The sequence below is a fragment of the Mytilus californianus genome, unplaced genomic scaffold, assembly GCF_021869535.1.
Source record: "Mytilus californianus isolate M0D057914Y unplaced genomic scaffold, xbMytCali1.0.p SCAF_89, whole genome shotgun sequence".
Taxonomy (NCBI): Eukaryota; Metazoa; Mollusca; class Bivalvia; order Mytilida; family Mytilidae; genus Mytilus; species Mytilus californianus.
The window spans coordinates 17,487-37,410 of NW_026262744.1; the positions used below are offsets into that span (position 1 = coordinate 17,487).

The 19,924-nt window shown below is 31.2% G+C and overlaps 2 long non-coding RNA genes across 2 annotated transcripts; one reads left to right on the forward strand and one right to left on the reverse strand.

Moving 5' to 3' along the window:
* Window positions 1–330: 330 nt before the first annotated feature.
* On the reverse strand, window positions 331–1,667 carry LOC127713916 (uncharacterized). The gene is made up of 2 exons (XR_007987537.1): window positions 1,334–1,667; window positions 331–700 (listed from the first exon to the last, which is right to left on the reverse strand). It is a non-coding gene; the product is annotated as an uncharacterized LOC127713916 (long non-coding RNA).
* Window positions 1,668–7,233: 5,566 nt separating this feature from the next.
* Window positions 7,234–18,248, forward strand: LOC127713917 (uncharacterized). Its single transcript, XR_007987538.1, has 3 exons — window positions 7,234–7,278; window positions 16,508–16,707; window positions 18,164–18,248. It is a non-coding gene; the product is annotated as an uncharacterized LOC127713917 (long non-coding RNA).
* The last annotated feature ends 1,676 nt before the right edge of the window (window positions 18,249–19,924 follow it).

Below are 19,924 nucleotides of genomic sequence, written 5' to 3' on the forward strand. Positions count from 1 at the left end.
GATACTCACAGTTTACAATGTAGAGCAGAAACAACACCAAACCTCTAAGGCACGAACCAACATAGACACAACTGTGAAATCTGGGTCCCAAATATTCAGTTCTCCTCACAAACACCTGAAGCTATACAATTCAAATATATAATAAAACAATACAAATGGAAAAATACATGGTGAAAAAAAAATACAATCAAAAATACATAAGATTGAAAATTTAAATTTAATGAAAACTCTCTAAGCCTTTTAAACAAATCCCACTTCTGACACCAATTGTCACGGATAGACGAGAGCTGACTTAGGAGTTTGTACTTACAGATAATAAATGACTACTACTTTAAACAAAATAACAATTTAATTAGGTACAAATTTACAAATATAAATAGATGAAATCAAATGAAATAATACTGTCAAATGTTTAATGAACTGTTCCTTCTTCTTTATATTAAACTATGAAATCTGGATAAACGATACTACGGAATTTTACGTATTTGGTTTTCGGTAACTACACAAAACTGGCCCAACATAAGCGGTGTACACATTACGGCTGCCCTATTGTCTAGACTCGACTCCAAATATTCTATGTTGCCAAACTATTGATGATAAACACGGAACGCCGCACTGTCAACAGGTTTCACCACCATCTGTACTATATCTCCATACTTTACAATACAAAACTACATACACCTAGCCCGCAAACTGGGACCTATTGAAATACATACTGTACGTTAAGATACAATACTATACTTAAGAAATATACATATGTTTATGTATTACACATGTCGCATAAATAATGACAAATACTTAGTACGACTACTTATGTTCAATCTATAGAAGATTATAGCATATTGAATAATGCATTACTTATACACAAATAATTACGGCATATCGTATAATGCCTTACTATACACAATACAAACTACGGCATATCGTACAATGCCTTACTTTACAAGTCACATAATTGACTTTATTGTATACTATCATTATACAATTACTACACACAATATACAGCTTTTAACGCTGAATATACATTTATTCTTATACGTTGCATATTACTTTACATACTTATGGAGATACATACATCATTGCATTATCGTACGCAAACGTTCCTAAAATACCAAACAATTTCGATACTCGAATATTTACTACAGCCGGAAACATATAACCGTGTTAAACTTTCATTATAATGAACATTAATTAACTTATTACATTTATAAAATAGCAATGTCAAAAATTACAATTACAATTGAAATAATTATTCTATATTTGCGTTGTTGCAGAAAACTGAACACTTTAGAACGAATAATGATTAAATAAATAAGAATAAATTGAATCCTACCTCAGAAATCCAGTGTGTGTGTCCACGCCACATTGTAAACTAACTTTATACAAACATTTCTGACCACACCTTGACTCGTTAAGGTGTTACCTGAGAGTGAATAGTCAGCTCATCAAATACAGGTATCACTGTTACTCAACCCGTTCGACAAGTTTACAGGTAAATGCCCAAGTAAATAGTGGACACTACTTAATTAATTAGATGTAAAATGTGGACATGTATTATACACCGAAGTCTGCAGAATATAGCATTTATAAGATACTGACGTTCTGCAAATCGAAATAGAATTAACAACCAAAATAACAACATATATGTGAGTAAACAAAGTCACCCTGTGACACCTGTCATCGGTGTATTTATATTTTTTTTCACATTTTACTGTAAATTTGACAACTTTTTTGATAATTGTATCAGATGACGAACCACAGCTTTGTTGAAAATTTTACAATTTTGAATTACTTCAACCACTTATCGGATAATTGTATTAGATGAAACTTCAAATTGACCATATTTTATAGATATTTGTATAAAATGTTACACCAAACCTGTCATCAGTGTATTGATAATTTTCCACATTTTACTGTAAATTTGACAACTGTTTTGATAATTCTATCTCAAGTTACCTCGAATCGGTCGTTTGATCAAGATAATTTTCTAATATATTTTGACAATTGTATTAGAAATAAGCTTGAACCAACCACAGCTTTATCAAAAATATTACAACATTCTCCAGTAAATTTTGCCTTTTTTGGATAATTCATTCAGATGTTACATAAAATCGACCATATTCTAAAGATAATTATATAGAACGTAACACCAAACCTGCCATCAGTGTATTGATAATTTTTCAATATTTTACTGTAAATTTAACAGCTTTGTTGATAATTATATTTGATGTTACCTTAAATCGGTCATTTGATCAAGATAATTTTCTCAGATGAACTGACAGTTCTATTTGATGTAAACAGTCAGGGGCATTACTTAAACAAGTAACATTTAAAAATACCTATACAAGTAATGTTGAAAACGAGGCTATTTTAAATATTACTTATATAAGTAACTTTTTTAAATATTATTTTTATAGGTGTCCAACTATACAGATTTTACTAGCTTTAACAAATTATCACGGTCATCTGGTTATTTTTCCCATGAAATATAAACTCTAATCTTTCTGAAACACTTATTGTCTTTCTGACGCACTTATCTTTCATATCGACGCTTTTGGGTCAAAGATTGGTCTCTTGTGACTATTACAATATCATTTTCCTCAAAAATCTTGAAGGTAGACAGATATAAATACTAGATAGAAACTTGTGATTTAAGTAAGACTTGGAATTATTTATAATTTGTAACCGAAAACACTTACATATGTTCCTTAAATAAGTGTTATTACTAATTCTTTCACAGATGTATAAAATAACTTATTCAAGTAATATTTTTGTCATTATTTTTAAAGTAAGCGTTTATCTCTATACTCCTCTAAAATCTAATAAATTCTTCATTTTATGATATTAAATGATGTAAAAATTCATGAAAACTACATTTAGTCCATGCTTCTGTTGAAATTTAAAATAACTCCATTGAGTAATTTTATAATTTTTAAAAACAAAAATTACCTATATAAGGAACTAACAAAAATTACTTGTTTAAGTAATGCCCCTGACTGGTAAACATGAACAAACATAGCTTTGTTGAACAGTTTACATTTTTCAGTTAATTTAACCACTTTTTGGATAATTGTATTAGATGAAACCTTAAATCGACCATATTTGATAGAAATTGTATGAATGTAACACCAAACCTGTCATCGGTGTATTTATATTTTTTTTCACATTTTACTGTAAATTTAACAGCTTTGTTGGTAATTATAGTGATGTTACCTTAAATCGGTCATTTGATCAAGATGATTTTCTTTTATGTATTGACAATTGTATTAAAAGGAAACTTGAACCAACAACAGCTTTATTAAAAAAATCCAACATCTTACAGTAATTTTTGCCACTCTTTGGATAATTAATTCAGATATTACCTTAAATCGACCATATTTTAAAGATAATTGTATAGAATGTAACACCAAACCTGCCATCGGAGTATTGATAATTTTTCCACATTTTACTATAAATTTTCAGTTTTTTTGATAATTACATTTGATGTTACCTTAAATCGGTCATTTGATCAAGATAATTTTCTCAGATGTACTGACAGTTCTATTAGATGTAAACATGAACCAACATAGCTTTGTTGAACAGTTTACATTTTTCAGTTAATTTAACCACTTTTTGGATAATTGTATTAGATGAAACCTTAAATCGACCATATTTGATAGAAATTGTATGAATGTAACACCAAACCTGTCATCGGTGTATTTAAATTTTTTTTCACATTTTACTGTAAATTTGACAACTTTTTTGATAATTGTATTTGATGTTACCTTAAATCGGTCATTTGATTGAGATAATTTTCTAATATGTTTCGACAATTGTATTCGAATTCAAATTAAACCAACCACAGCTTTATTAAAAAATTGCATTATTTTTCAGTAAATTTTACCACTTTTTGGATAAATCATTCAGAAGTGACCTTAAACCGACCATATTCGAAAGATAATTGTATAGAATGTAATAACAAACCTGCCATCGGTGTATTGATAATTTTCCACATTTTACTGTAAATTTGACAACTTCTCTGATTATTATATTTGATGTTACTTTCAATCGGTCATTTGTTCCATATCATTTTCTGAGATGTACTGTCAGTTGTATCAGATGACGAACCACAGCTTTGTTGAAAATTTTACAATTTTGAATTACTTCAACCACTTTTTGGATAATTGTATTAGATGAAACTTCAAATTGACCATATTTTATAGATATTTGTATAAAATGTAACACCAAACCTGTCATCAGTGTATTGATAATTTTCCACATTTTACTGTAAATTTGACAACTGTTTTGATAATTGTATCTCAAGTTACCTCGAATCGGTCGTTTGATCAAGATAATTTTCTAATATATTTTGACAATTGTTTTAGAAATAAGCTTGAACCAACCACAGCTTTATTAAAAATATTACAACATTCTCCAGTAAATTTTGCCATTTTTTGGATAATTCATTCAGATGTTACATAAAATCGACCATATTCTAAAGATAATTATATAGAACGTAACACCAAACCTGCCATCAGTCTATTGATAATTTTTCCATATTTTACTGTAAATTTAACAGCTTTGTTGATAATTATATTTGATGTTACCTTAAATCGGTCATTTGATCAAGATGATTTTCTTTTATGTATTGACAATTGTATTAAAAGGAAACTTGAACCAACAACAGCTTTATCAAAAAAATCCAACATCTTACAGTAATTTTTGCCACTCTTTGGATAATTAATTCAGATATTACCTTAAATCGACCATATTTTAAAGATAATTGTATAGAATGTAACACCAAACCTGCCATCGGAGTATTGATAATTTTTCCACATTTTACTATAAATTTTCAGTTTTTTTGATAATTACATTTGATGTTACCTTAAATCGGTCATTTGATCAAGATAATTTTCTCAGATGTACTGACAGTTCTATTAGATGTAAACATGAACCAACATAGCTTTGTTGAACAGTTTACATTTTTCAGTTAATTTAACCACTTTTTGGATAATTGTATTAGATGAAACCTTAAATCGACCATATTTGATAGAAATTGTATGAATGTAACACCAAACCTGTCATCGGTGTATTTAAATTTTTTTTCACATTTTACTGTAAATTTGACAACTTTTTTGATAATTGTATTTGATGTTACCTTAAATCGGTCATTTGATTGAGATAATTTTCTAATATGTTTTGACAATTGTATTCGAATTCAAATTAAACCAACCACAGCTTTATTAAAAAATTGCATTAGTTTTCAGTAAATTTTACCACTTTTTGGATAAATCATTCAGAAGTGACCTTAAACCGACCATATTCGAAAGATAATTGTATAGAATGTAATAACAAACCTGCCATCGGTGTATTGATAATTTTCCACATTTTACTGTAAATTTGACTACTTCTCTGATTATTATATTTGATGTTACTTTCAATCGGTCATTTGTTCCATATCATTTTCTGAGATGTACTGTCAGTTGTATCAGATGACGAACCACAGCTTTGTTGAAAATTTTACAATTTTGAATTACTTCAACCACTTTTTGGATAATTGTATTAGATGAAACTTCAAATTGACCATATTTTATAGATATTTGTATAAAATGTAACACCAAACCTGTCATCAGTGTATTGATAATTTTCCACATTTTACTGTAAATTTGACAACTGTTTTGATAATTGTATCTCAAGTTACCTCGAATCGGTCGTTTGATCAAGATAATTTTCTAATATATTTTGACAATTGTTTTAGAAATAAGCTTGAACCAACCACAGCTTTATTAAAAATATTACAACATTCTCCAGTAAATTTTGCCATTTTTTGGATAATTCATTCAGATGTTACATAAAATCGACCATATTCTAAAGATAATTATATAGAACGTAACACCAAACCTGCCATCAGTCTATTGATAATTTTTCCATATTTTACTGTAAATTTAACAGCTTTGTTGATAATTATATTTGATGTTACCTTAAATCGGTCATTTGATCAAGATGATTTTCTTTTATGTATTGACAATTGTATTAAAAGGAAACTTGAACCAACAACAGCTTTATTAAAAAAATCCAACATCTTACAGTAATTTTTGCCACTCTTTGGATAATTAATTCAGATATTACCTTAAATCGACCATATTTTAAAGATAATTGTATAGAATGTAACACCAAACCTGCCATCGGAGTATTGATAATTTTTCCACATTTTACTATAAATTTGCAGCTTTTTTGATAATTATATTTGATGTTACCTTAAATCGGTCATTTGATCAAGATAATTTTCTCAGATGTACTGACAGTTCTATTAGATGTAAACATGACCAACATAGCTTTGTCTAACAGTTTACATTTTTCAGTTAATTTAACCACTTTTTGGATAATTGTATTAGATGAAACCTTAAATCGACCATATTTGATAGAAATTGTATGAATGTAACACCAAACCTGTCATCGGTGTATTTATATTTTTTTTTCACATTTTACTGTAAATTTGACAACTTTTTTGATAATTGTATTTGATGTTACCTTAAATCGGTCATTTGATTGAGATAATTTTCTAATATGTTTTGACAATTGTATTCGAATTCAAATTAAACCAACCACAGCTTTATTAAAAAATTGCATTATTTTTCAGTAAATTTTACCACTTTTTGGATAATTCATTCAGAAGTGACCTTAAATCGACCATATTCGAAAGATAATTGTATAGAATGTAATAACATATATTGATAATTTTTCCACATTTTTCTGCGCAGTGATGTCAAGGCAATTTCGCCGAATTTCGCGGACTTTTTGTCAGGGGTAGGTAACTCCGCAATTACCTCATTATATATTCATCAATGGCGGATTCCGTAAGCAGTGTCCATCGATAAAATTGTTGAATACAAATTGCATGCGTGCACGCGGAAAAAAAAGGGATACTGGTATGATGTCATTTGATTATTAAAACACGATTACGGCATTTTTGTGCTGAAACTGTATTATAAATGGTTACAATAGATGTTTGTATTGCTGGGATTAGACCCCGCCCTACTTCCGAGAAGCAACCAATCAGAAGCCGATCGCCGTCTTTAGATGCTTGAAGTTTGCAGAATAGAAAGCACCTTGCCTGAACCCTGACAGAAGTAAGTGACAGCTACAAAATATGTAAGCATTAATGAATGTAAGTTGTTTACTTTGTATTTCATTCATTTCAGTAGACGACAAGAGGTAGGGAATTAGAAAAAACGAGTTTTGCTTCATGGCAATCATGCTACACGTGGTCAGATCAACAGGGGGGAAATATATAAAAAGGTATAATTGACTCCCTTTTTTAAATTAATAGAGTAGCGGATGAAATAAATGTGTATACTAGTGTTTCTACCACTTGCATTCCCGATTGTCAAGACACCATTCACAGCGTTGCTCTGTTGCTTCGTGAAAATTGTTCCATTTTTGTGTGTGCACCTAGCTTGTCCATATTCAGGTAATCATGTCTGGTGATCAATTTATATTTTTATGATCCAGTAACAAAAATTAAATCGGCCTATCAAGATATCATAGATTAGAAGTAAACATGGTAAAATAGCCTTTCAAAGTCATAATTAATTGGACTGGAGGAGGATTAATTACCCCCCCCCCCCCTATTTTCAACATGTTCAACCATGCCTAGACAAAACCCTGTCTTATTCTGTATGTGCTTCTCTGAAGTCAGGAGCTGACTGTTGTTGCCAATATCATATTTGTTCTTTTGTAGTCGTGTTGATAAATCAGGCTGTCAGTTTTCTTGTTTGAATTATGTTATGTTTTGTTTTGTCTGGGCCTTACTTATTTTAGTATACTAGCTTGCTATGAATTATGGGTTTTGTTCATTGTTGAATGCATTATTGGAACCAATAGTTACTTATATTTACTTCATTTGGTCTCTGATGGATAGGCCAGTCTCATTGGCAATCTGGCAGTGATAACATATTGTCCTAGTCCTAATAATTATGATGTCTTGCAAGGCTATTTTAATTTTTTTCTGGGACACCCAGAAAAAAAATTAAAATAGCCTTGCAAGACATCATAATTATTTTGACTAATGTTATCCTTACTTTATTTCCATGTGTGTACACATAACTGCCAGATGAATATTTAGTGCCTTCAAGATCCACAGTGAAATAGGTAAGATGAGGGTTGATCCCAGAGCATGCAAAAATGAATAAAGTTAATACACAACATTTGTTATGTGCCTGTCTAAACCTGGGAGTCTGTAATTAAGTGTTGTCCTTATATTACAAATTTTTAGCTCACTATATGGTATGGGAATGACTCAGGAATGATTCCTTTACACACAGTGATATTATGAGCTGCTGGAATAGGTAGTCTGCACCAAAAACTTTTCTGACTACTAGTAAAGAAGACCAGTATTCCGACATTTTATTTATGTGTCTAAGCAAAGTTTTTCAAAAACTTGATAGTTCATATAAAATTTTTACTTGTCTAGGGCATCAGCCTAGCAGTCACTGAATAAGTCTTTCTCCAGCTTGAGAATACATGTATGTGAATAGGTGTGGAAAAATATCAAAAATATAAAATAAGGTCATTAAAAACTTCCAATGGCTTGTATATATTTGTATGACAAGCCCTGTCATTTTTTTCAGAAGTCTTGCTGTAAGTAAATATTTTACTTCCAGAATCTTAGCCAAAAATATTCCACTGAAAACTCAACCAACATGACCAATATGGGAAAAAGTTACATTTTTTAAGATCCTAATTATATGATAAGGGTGGGGTAACAGAATCGCAATGGCACCCCACCCCCTATCAATTAAGTATTGAAGTGGTCCCCTCGAGGGAAATTATGAGTTTGTCTTATGATGGACTTGTGAAGGCCTTGCAGTGATCGATATTTGCCTCATTGGCGATCATACAACATCTCCTTATTTTTCTATATATTCTTATTGTTACAATCATATGACAATGTACCTTTTTTTCTATAATATTATAGATTAATAATATCTGTTCTGTAAAAAAAGAGGGGTGCTTACTGCTACAATCTATCAAACTACATGTAGGTTAAGATGGGAAAATTATTGAGTAGAATATCCACTTTTTTAACATTTTAATTATTACATTCTACTTTCATTTCTCGTCAAGTTTTAAAAAGTGGATTTTCTATACTCCGAAAGATCGTTGATCATAGTAAGTATGAAAATATAGAAAAAAACGCTTATTTATTCATGCTATTAGTGTTCATAGGTACGGATGGCCGAAAAATGTATAAAAAATATAAAAAAAAATAAATAGTAAAATACCAAAATCAACAAAAAGCAAATAGAAATTAAGAAATATATACATGTATGCATTTAATATAGGGACAGAAGAAATCAGTCTACCAGTTAAACTACAAACCCTACTGTTTAGTCTCAATAATAGCCTACCATAAAGTTTTTTTTTTTTTCATTTTTCATTAAGCACTGTCTAAGTCGGAATGTTGCTCCCATAGACTCGAAAATATTTGAAAAAAAAACACCATAAAATTATGAAAAATCACGACCAATATACCCTAGCTTTTTTTTTTTTTTACATGTAACTGGAACCGCACATGTACTATTTTATTTGGCCTTATTTGATACATACAAAAATTAGCATCCGTAGTAGCATATGGTCCAAAACGGTGAAAAAGGGGGATGGTTATTTGCATGTAAAACTGGTTTAAGAGTCCTTCCTTCAACTATCATGGTCTAGACGAAACTTTAATGAACCAATAAGCTTCATAATAAACAGTTCATTAATCAGAGAAGTGTTGTTAATTATATTATAAATGAAAACAAAACTGTTAGTTTCAGTGCTGGATCCAGGAATTTTTATAAGTGGGGTCCACTGACTGCCTAAGACATGTAAGAGGGGGCCCTCTCAGGTCAATCGTCAGTGATTCCATTGTATAATGAACCAAATTTTTCACTGAAAAGGGGGAAACTTCCTTTGCGTGTGTGCAAATTGCAATTTTTATACTGTAAATTAAGAAATTGTGGAGTGATTCTATTTATGCAAATAATAGGTCTTGATGAGTACGACTATCTCATTAATATAAGGACTCCAATCTCCTAACTGATTCATATATGACATGTACACAGCTCTTTCTAAAAATTTTAATAATTAATCTCGCATTTTGTCTGGCATCATTTAGCAGTGAAAATATAGCAAAATTGCCCTCTAGATGTCCTTTGAATGTTTTGTTGGATTTCTATCTCCTTGATCTATGCAGTCGGGGGGGGGGGGGGGGGGGGGGGGGTCGGATAGGTCCTGATCCCGAGGTCCCGAATTTAAAGAAATTTAAATCCCGAAATTCGAAAAAAGAATTCCCGGATCCCGAAAGTATCAATCCCAAAATCCCAAGCTTAAAAACAACTGGAGTCCCAATAAAGGTCAGATCCCCCCCACCAGTATGCTCCTTTTATTCATATCTTTTTCAATTGAATTGCTTTACATTTGTCATTTGACATGTTTGAGGCCTTACACACATGTAGCTTATGTACAAGCAGGACCTGCTTACCCTTCCGGAGCACCTGAGATAAACAAGTTTTTGGTGGGGTTCGTGTTGCTTAGTCTTTAGTTTTCTATATTTTGTCATCTGTACTATTATTTGTCTGTTTGTCTTTTTATATTTGGCCATGGTGTTGTGAGTTTGTTTTCGATCTATGAGTTTGACTGTCCCTCTGGTATCTTTCGTCCCTCTTTTATGCTGTATGGGTTTTTCTCAATGTGGCCACACTGTGACCTATAGTTAAATTGAGAACTTCTCTGTGAATTGGTTTTTTTTACTGAGAATTAGCATGCCACATCTTCTGATTTTATATGTTTATATTATACAAATATCACTAATAACAATTTTATTGTGTTACAAAACTATTTCAATATTTTAAATACAAGTAATACTAAATTCAAAATTCATTTGTAAATTTTGGGCCACTAATTCTTCCAGATGAGTAAAGGTCTGATTTGACTTGTCCATGACGAGTACTCTTACTACATATTCTAATGCAATTATTTTGTATCAATGGTTCTGATTGGATGACAGTAAGAGTAAAATTCTCTATCTTATTGTCTGTAACTAAGGAAGCCGACATTTTGAATTGCGGAATGTATTGACATGCAATTTCTACAATAATAAGCAAAACACCCACTTGTTGCACCTAGAAATTTTTCTTTTTATCAAATTTTATTACATTCTGAAGCGGTCAAGAAGCCAGAAACCGCCCGGTTTTTACGTTTGACGCCGGAAGCATACCTATGATGTCACCTAGTTTAGGGGCCAAAGAAGATAACATCTTTTCGCAGAATTTTCTTAAATGAAAGTTTTACACTGAAATAATGATTGAAATTGAATTATGTACTTGTTTTGATTAGAATAGAAATAACTGTATTGTATTTGAAGCTTTGCGGACGTCCATCAGTAGTTTTACTGTCGCAAATACCCGTTTATCTGTCTCCGCTACGCGTTCGCCAGGTAAACTAAATTTTCGACAGTAAAACTACCGATGGACGTCCGCAAAGCTTCAAATACAATACAGTTATCTCTTAAGTATGGTTTCAGCTCATTGTCGAAGGATGTATATTTACCTCTAATTGATTAAATTCATGTCATTTGGATTCTGTTGGATTGTTTTCTCATTGGCAATTATAGAACATCTCCTAAATTTTATTTTCAAGTTTTTCATAATAATACAAGCATGACAAGTAAGGGTTGTTCCTAGACAAACATGCATTAGAACTCTGAAATTGTAGTGTCTTAGAGTTTTCATGAAGTGAAAGTTAAAAAGAATTCCAAAATTATAATATGCTGTGGATTCATCACTTTTTCGTGGTTTCTTACATTTGTAGTTTAGTAAAAGCTTACATACTAGCCTAAGGAGAATTTGTACGTAACTATATTGAACGTTTTTGATTAGGTTCACCAATGAAATCTTCGAAAATTGATTTCCAACAAATATAAAACTGAATGATCTGCAGTAAATCTCTATAGATCTCTCTTGTTGCAACATTTTCAAAGTGCTTTCTGTTAGCCTAGGGGTCATCCATAATAATTGTCAATCATTTTCCAAAGTGTACAAAACGTACACTTGGGAGGAGGGGGTTAAAAAATCAAACATTTTTACCGTACACTTTTTTTTAATTTCTGGAATATTTTCGTTTCCACAGGGTTCAGTTTTTATTACCTCGATGAAGCTATTTATCATCTATGGGTTTGAAAATAATGTGAAATTGTACATTAAAAGTAGCATGTTTCAAATTATATGCAAGCATCACAGATACATGTCATACAATAAAACAGTTATATGATTCAGTTTATTTTTAATGCAAATTTCTATATTAAACTAAATTATAATTATGATAATAGACAGGATATTCTTTTTATTAAGAATGATTGATTATAGTCTAATATCTGAAAATGGTTGATGTACACTTTTTTGAGGGAGGGTGGGGGTCTGAAAAAGTATATGTTTTGTACACTTTGGAAAATGGTTGACAATTAATATGTGGATGACCCCTTAATTTTAACAAATTTATATTCTGAAAAATTACACTAAACTAGATTATTACTTCTTATGGTGGTTCACTCTGCATTCAGAAGGTCACTTCCATATTGATTGAAGTTACCCTCTTTCCAGGCTTGTGTCTGGCAAGATTTTACATATCTTGGCTGCATTCCCCACCCACCACCACATTGCAAATTTCAGTCCAAGAGGAACCTTTTTTATACTGTTCACTTTAATAAAATTGCTGTGTAAAAATTAGTTAGATTTCTATTTATGTATTAATTGTAATTTATATAGCAAAATGATTACATAACTTTCCCATGTTTGCTGCCCACCTTTATTTTTTAGTCTGAAGAAACTATAGTGGTTTCAATTACTTTTTATTTTTACGGTTTTAACAAATTAAATGCTTGCCATTATTTGAAGAAATATTGTCACATGCAGACATAATTGATATTTTTAAAACATTAACCTGTTTAAATTAAAAAAGAATATGACTTATTCGCATATTTATCATTTACTCTATTTATAAATAACTTTTGTTCGAAGGAGAGAAAACAATCAGATTCATTTAATATCAGAATTTCCTGAAGGTGCTTGACTTAGACTGATGAAATAATGCAATACAAAATATGGCATGAAATGAAGTATGGAGAATTTTACACAGCAAGTAAACCCTTAAATGCCATTTACATCTTCTCTGAAACCACTGTTTTTAATACTTCTTCTTTGAAACCACTTTTTTTATTACACCTTTTTTGAAACAAAAAAATTAATTAATTTGCAATTTGAAAAAAAATTGGTATATTTTTGTTATATTGCCAGTCATTATGATTTTATTGTTGGTCCTTTTTTCAATTTCTGGTACTTTATTATTAAGTTAAATTATTTTATTATTTTTTCAGTCTTTATTTATATAAGAATATTTTAAACTTAATTAACTCTTCAAAAAGAGAAATTATTAATGCACACAAGAACTGTGTACAAAACATTAACATCATGTTTAAACTTTATTAATGATTATAAACATTAAAATTAGTTATAAAAAAGCTAGAAATTTAGCAGAAAATTTATGAAATCCGAGATGAGAAGCTAAAACACTTGTCATAATTTAGTTCAAAATGGTACAGATCATAATAAATCACATGACCAACCCTATGGCCAACCTACCATGATACTGTTTCCTATACACATTTTAGATGACCAGATATTTTAACCATCACCTGGATACCTAATAAAATGGCAAAGATTAACATTACCTTTTTTAGAAAGGAAAATAATAATATTACCATGATGACTACAGTGCATGTCAGTGTGACATTATTGAGTCAAGTCATATCCATTAATTGTTGTCAAATCCAGTGAATTGCTATGTCATATCCAGTAAATTATGTTATCATATCCCAGGGGTGTCTGGTACTGAAAGGCCAATGCATCATCCAGCCTGCCTATGCTTTTATCTAGCAAGTCTGTATAAACGTCTCCTTCTAAATTCTAGATACAGGGTGGACTTGGTATTTCATGATTTTTGTGTCTCTTTCAACATTTCCTATTGAGCAAAGATTGGAATATGGGTTTAGCGTAGAAAAACCCACACTGACCCTTAATTCTTTCAGAACCCTATCAATGACTTTTTCCTATTATTTTAAGAATGAAAGGTAAAGCGCGGAACAACCACACTGACCCATGGTATACTAGTCATATCAAATGGTTTAAGGAAGGACTCTTAAATTCAGATGTTGTCTTTATAACTTGTTTAAAAATACTTGTCCCGTTGCATGGATGTACTTGTCCTATTGGTTGAACTTCGAATTTCCGCACCCCTGGGATTATCGAGTAAATCATTGTCATATCCAGTATATTTTTGTGTCATATTAGTTAAATTTCTGTCATATCCTGACAGTGATATCATCCTGATGTTATTGGAAACTTGGTATAAATCTCTGGTTGTACTCATGGCGGTAACCTAAGTACAGGTAATGAGGCCTGATACTGTATTCACTGTTTTGAAAAAAAGAATTTAGGAAAAAGCTTCTAACCATGCTTATTATTGAACCAAACTGGAATTGAACATTCTCATTATAGTCTTAAACCTAAAATATTTGAAAATTGTATTTGAATCAAACTTGCAATTGTATGAAACTATTTTAAAATCTGACATGTACTTGACTTCAGTTCCCATTTTTTACACCAATGAGTCTCAATATTACATTCTTGATAAGGTTTTTCTGCAGATTTATAGATATGCAGTCTCCTGGACTTAATTACAAAATATATTAATTTCAAACAGTTTATACTGAAGATGTCAGAATACAGCTACAGCCATGTTTGTCTATTGAAGAGGTCCCCTTCATAAATCCTTTCATATTAACCACAAGGTCTATTTAAAAAACAGGGGCAGGCTTTGTAAATGAATGTAGTTGCAACAAGGTTTTAGTAAATGCTCCTATCGAAGGTCAAATTGTGACTAAGGTTCACATGGAAGAGCAGCAATTAAAACGGTTCTGATTTTCCATTTGTTTTGTCTTTTTGTAATTGCCTGTTGTTTACATGGGATGCTGTCTGCCATATTTTTTGATATTTTGCTTTAGCACAAATCAGGATATAGATTTACTGGTTTGAATCATTTCTCAATTTGTTCACGCCAGGTTCAATTGTATCTTGCTTCTTAGTATAGGTTTTGCTCATTGCTAAAGGCCCTCCTGAACAATGATCTAAAATTACATTCTAGTCTGTTTGTATGGCTATCTGAGGAATAATTGTGTCATTTGCAATTATATCACATTTCCTTATTTTTTGTCTCCTATTTCATACTGTATAAATTTTCCAGCCCTAATATTATATATAGTTATACATCAGCAGTAGGAATTATTCGGAGGATTCAACACACATATTCAGTTATGGTAGTTTGTAATTATCCATTGTTTGAAAGTGTTGCCAGGGTACCCTCTAAACAACCTGCCCCCTTCCCCTTTTTTATGTTTTTTGCCTTTATGAAAATAGCCTTATGATCCAAGCCACTAAGGGTGCACATTTATATAAAAATATCCAGTGCACCATTTTACATATTAAAGTGCTCATTATACAATTTTATGATTGATCAATTCACTATTAAATGTACATTAACATGATTAATGTAGCGGTTACTGAGTATAAAATAAAGCAGGGTTCATATTCGTATGAAATTAACATGTTCTAGTTCTTATATGCATGTGATATTTGCCACTTGATGTTAAATACCTGCCAACATGGCCAAGAGGCTAAAACAATATATAATTTATCTGAACTTAAACCCATTACATTTGTTTGCACCGGTCCTAAGTCAGGAACCTGATGTTTAGTAGTCGTTTGTTGATGTGGTTTACAAGTGTTTCTTGTTTCTTGTTTTTTAGAAAGGTTAGACCATTGGTTTTCCCGTTCAAATGGTTTTACAAATGTCATTTTTGGGGCCCTTTATGGCTTGCTGTTCGGTGTGAGCCAAGGATCTGTGTTGAAGACCTCACTTTGACCTATAATTACTTTTACAAATTGTGACATGGATGAGAGAGTTGTCTCATTGGCACTCAAACCACATTTCTTGTATTTATTGAAATATAAATTCAAAGTGTATGATACATAACTGACATAACTTGCGTATACACTGGATGTTTTTAAGAAATAACTATAGTTAAATAGTAAAAAAGGTAGTATATGTAGAATTTAGAAAATAGTTTTTTCTTAAATTTCTTGTGCTGCACAGTGACCAATAGCTGCTAACTTCTAAACGTATGTCCTTTTGGTCAATTGTAGATAAATGTATCATTGGCAATCATACCACATCTCCTTATTTTATAACTTAAGTAGGTATGGCATTTTGTAAAATTATTTTATATGTAACATTTAAGAATTATTATGTAGTGCACTGGACATTAAAAGTAGTACATTCACCAGTGATCAAGCAGCTTTTGAGCAATCTCCTTGTCAGCTAACAAATTCTCCCGGTTCTCCTTTCCATCATCTTTTGTTGTCTCTTCTTTCAGGGCAAAATATTTCTTGCTGACCTGAATCTGTAGCTTGGAGAAAGATTGATCAAAAGCCGATATAAAGGATTTATGACCGGGGTGTTTTAGCTTCAATTCCCTGTACTTAATGCAGTCTTCCACATCTGATGATGGGCCAAGTAGTTGGACAACCAGGTCGAATGTTGTCTTCTTTCTACGTGATGCTGAAGCATAAAAAGGTATATACTTAGTAAAATTATACTGAATTTTCACGTACATCCCTTCTTACAAGTATTTTTTTTTTTAATATTTTTTTAATTCAGTCAAACTAGAAAAATAGCTACATAAAAATGTATGTTTTATTCCTAAAATATTAGATGCTGCTGCATGCAGTGAGTAACTTAGTCTGCATACTAATAATAATCTTTAATTTAGCACACAACTTGTAGCAATATTGATTAACAACATGCATTATATTAATTTTGTATTACAAATTTTATTTAGAAATAACTCTTCAGAAATGTCATTTCACTTCTTATTTTGCTCTTATTAACTTATTACCAAAGTTCAAGTAATAATATTACTACTTACCAAATTCTTGGTTGGAAATTTCAGAATCAAATAATTTCCTTTTGCATGATAGTGGTTTATTAGCTGAATTTTACATAGAAACAACATAGAAGAAAATTATTGGCTTCGATATATCTGATCAGTATTAGAAAATGAAGATTGTGTAACCTACCTGGTAATGGTTTTGGTTTGGTGATCAGGTTTTCATTGGCATCAGTGCTGTTATGTTGTACAGCTCATCTCAAAACTGAAATTAAAACATATTTTATATATATCCTGTATATCTGAATGATGTGGAGGTATAAGAATAGAAAGAAGTGTTATGATTGCCAATAAGATATCTCTACACTAGAGACCAAATCAACACAGAATTAAACAACTACAGGTCGCTATACTTCATTCAACAAAATTTGTTGGTCAACAAATCTTGAAATGTTATTTTTTTTATGGTCAGGTATGACATTGAGATTGTTAATAATGATAATACTGTGATTGGAGGGATTTTTATCTTTTAATACTGTATGTAGTCTTCTAAATGTGTACAAATTAAATGAATCATTCAAAGATCTGCCATCCAAATCAAAATATGTAAATACCATATACAAAAATGACATACTACTTCAAACAACGATCAGGTATATCAGTTGTTCTGCCTATAATCATCATAATGAAATGTGTGGTTAGCAAAATTGTTTACCTTCAATGTAGGATTTGTACTTGTCCTTGGTTTCAGAGTTCTGTTGTTGTTTTCTTTGATGGTCAACTGCTAGTACATGTACTTCAGGTGGATCTGTTTTAAGGAAATGAAGGAATGTTTGCATATTTATTTATTTACATTTTCACCATGGGATTTATGCTTTTAAGATGTATAAGAAATTACATAATATTTCAATAACTGAGATCATATATAATATATATTAACTGTTGATAGTATACACTTCAATATTAAACGAAGAAGAAAAAAATGGAAAGAGAATTGACACAATAAAGGTAGACATTTAAAACCCATAAATCAAAACAAAGCTTGCAATTACATTAATTATAAATAATTCAATAATAAGGAAAACTGTTGACTTTATTTTTTTGAAGAAGTATATATTATGTTTTATTTCCTGTAATTTTCAGGAGAAGCTTACCAGAATGACGAGAGGGTTTCACTTTCAGAAGTGTACACCCTTCCTCCATGGCATTGCTGACCTCATCATTTGAATCAGTAAATTCATCTACTGGCAGATGACTAGAGTCCCTAATTTGATCCATTGGTTCGTCTTTGGTAATTGTAATAGCTGCAAAAAAGGTAAGTGCTTCTCTCATTAATCATGATCCAAATTTTCTCTTGCTTTAATATTAAAAATGACTGACTTGTAACTAATGCAGGACATGTATGTACATGTAAATATAAAAAAGAAGATGTGGTATGATTGCCAATGAGACAACTCTCCACAAGAGACCAAATGACACAGAAATTAACAACTATAGGTCACCGTACAGCCTTCAACAATGAGCAAAACCCATACCGCACAATCAGCTATAAAAGGCCCCGTAATGACAATGTAAAACAATTCGAACGAGAAAACTAACGGCCTAATTTATGTAAAAAAAACGAACAAAAAACAAATAATTATGTAACACAAACAATCGACAACCACTGAATTACAGGCTCCTGACTTGGGACAGGCACATACATACAGAATGTGGTGGGGTTAAACATGTTAGCGGGATCCCAACCCTCCCCTAACCTGGGACAGTGGTGTAACAGTACAACATATTATGGGAAAAATGTACCCATTTTATGGGAAAAAATCACATTTGTTGATCATTAGTTTTTTAATAAACATGTAGCTTGAATGGGTCATCTCCTTCTAATAATAATGATTTTTACATCGGATGACCGTGATTGTATGTATATATTTATTCAAATTTAATAATACTATGATATTATTACGTGAGTATTTCTGTATTGGCCTTGTTATTGGTCCGAGGCTTGCTGTATTGGCCTGAGGCAAAGCCTAGGGCCAATCCCAGCTGGCCGAGGACCAATAACAAGGCCAATTCAGAAATACACGTAATAGTATCTTTATTAATTAACTACAGTGTTACAATATTTTTTTTATTTCATTTCACAAGAGATAAACATTTTTACCTTGAAGTGGAACTATCCAAATCTCAGTTTCTTTTTATAAGATGCAATATCTAATGATCTGGTGCAGTTTCCAGGTGTCTTCAGCATTTTGTCATCTGATGAATTTTTCTACCCTTTCCAGTCACTATAAAGTGTTACAATTTAAATTTAGACGCAACACATAAATAGTAATTGGAAAGGTACTGCCATTGCATGTGTTATGCAGAAACAAATTGAATATATTTAAAAAAAAATAATGTAGACAACTATCCATAAGCCAACTGACCAAAGAACGAAGATTTGCACAATTACAGGTCACCCTTCCAGAATGCATATGCCTGGTTCGGGTTTAAAAATAAATGACAGTTTACAAAACATAAGAAGCGAAAGTAAACAGTAAATCGATTTGTACAATCGTAAAATTATGAGGTCGACAAGAAATGAACTTTGTGATAATCTACTCGTTCCCCAAACCTGAAATAATTCCATCGTCTGCTTTCAAAATGCTTTTTAAATGAATGTGAGCGTCTTTAGCCTGAAATATATGCCATACTGAACGTTTCAGCATGTTTATGGTGAGTAAATGAAAACTGCGTCTTCCAAACAACTGTTTACTTTCAGTTTGTGTGTGTATCGTGACTTTCGATCTAAAAACTAGAGACGTTCCGAAATCCTGTATTGGCCGGATCAGAACTCGGCCAATACAGAAAAAAAATCTATATTGGCCGAGTTATTCTGTATTGGCCGAGTTGACACCTTTATAT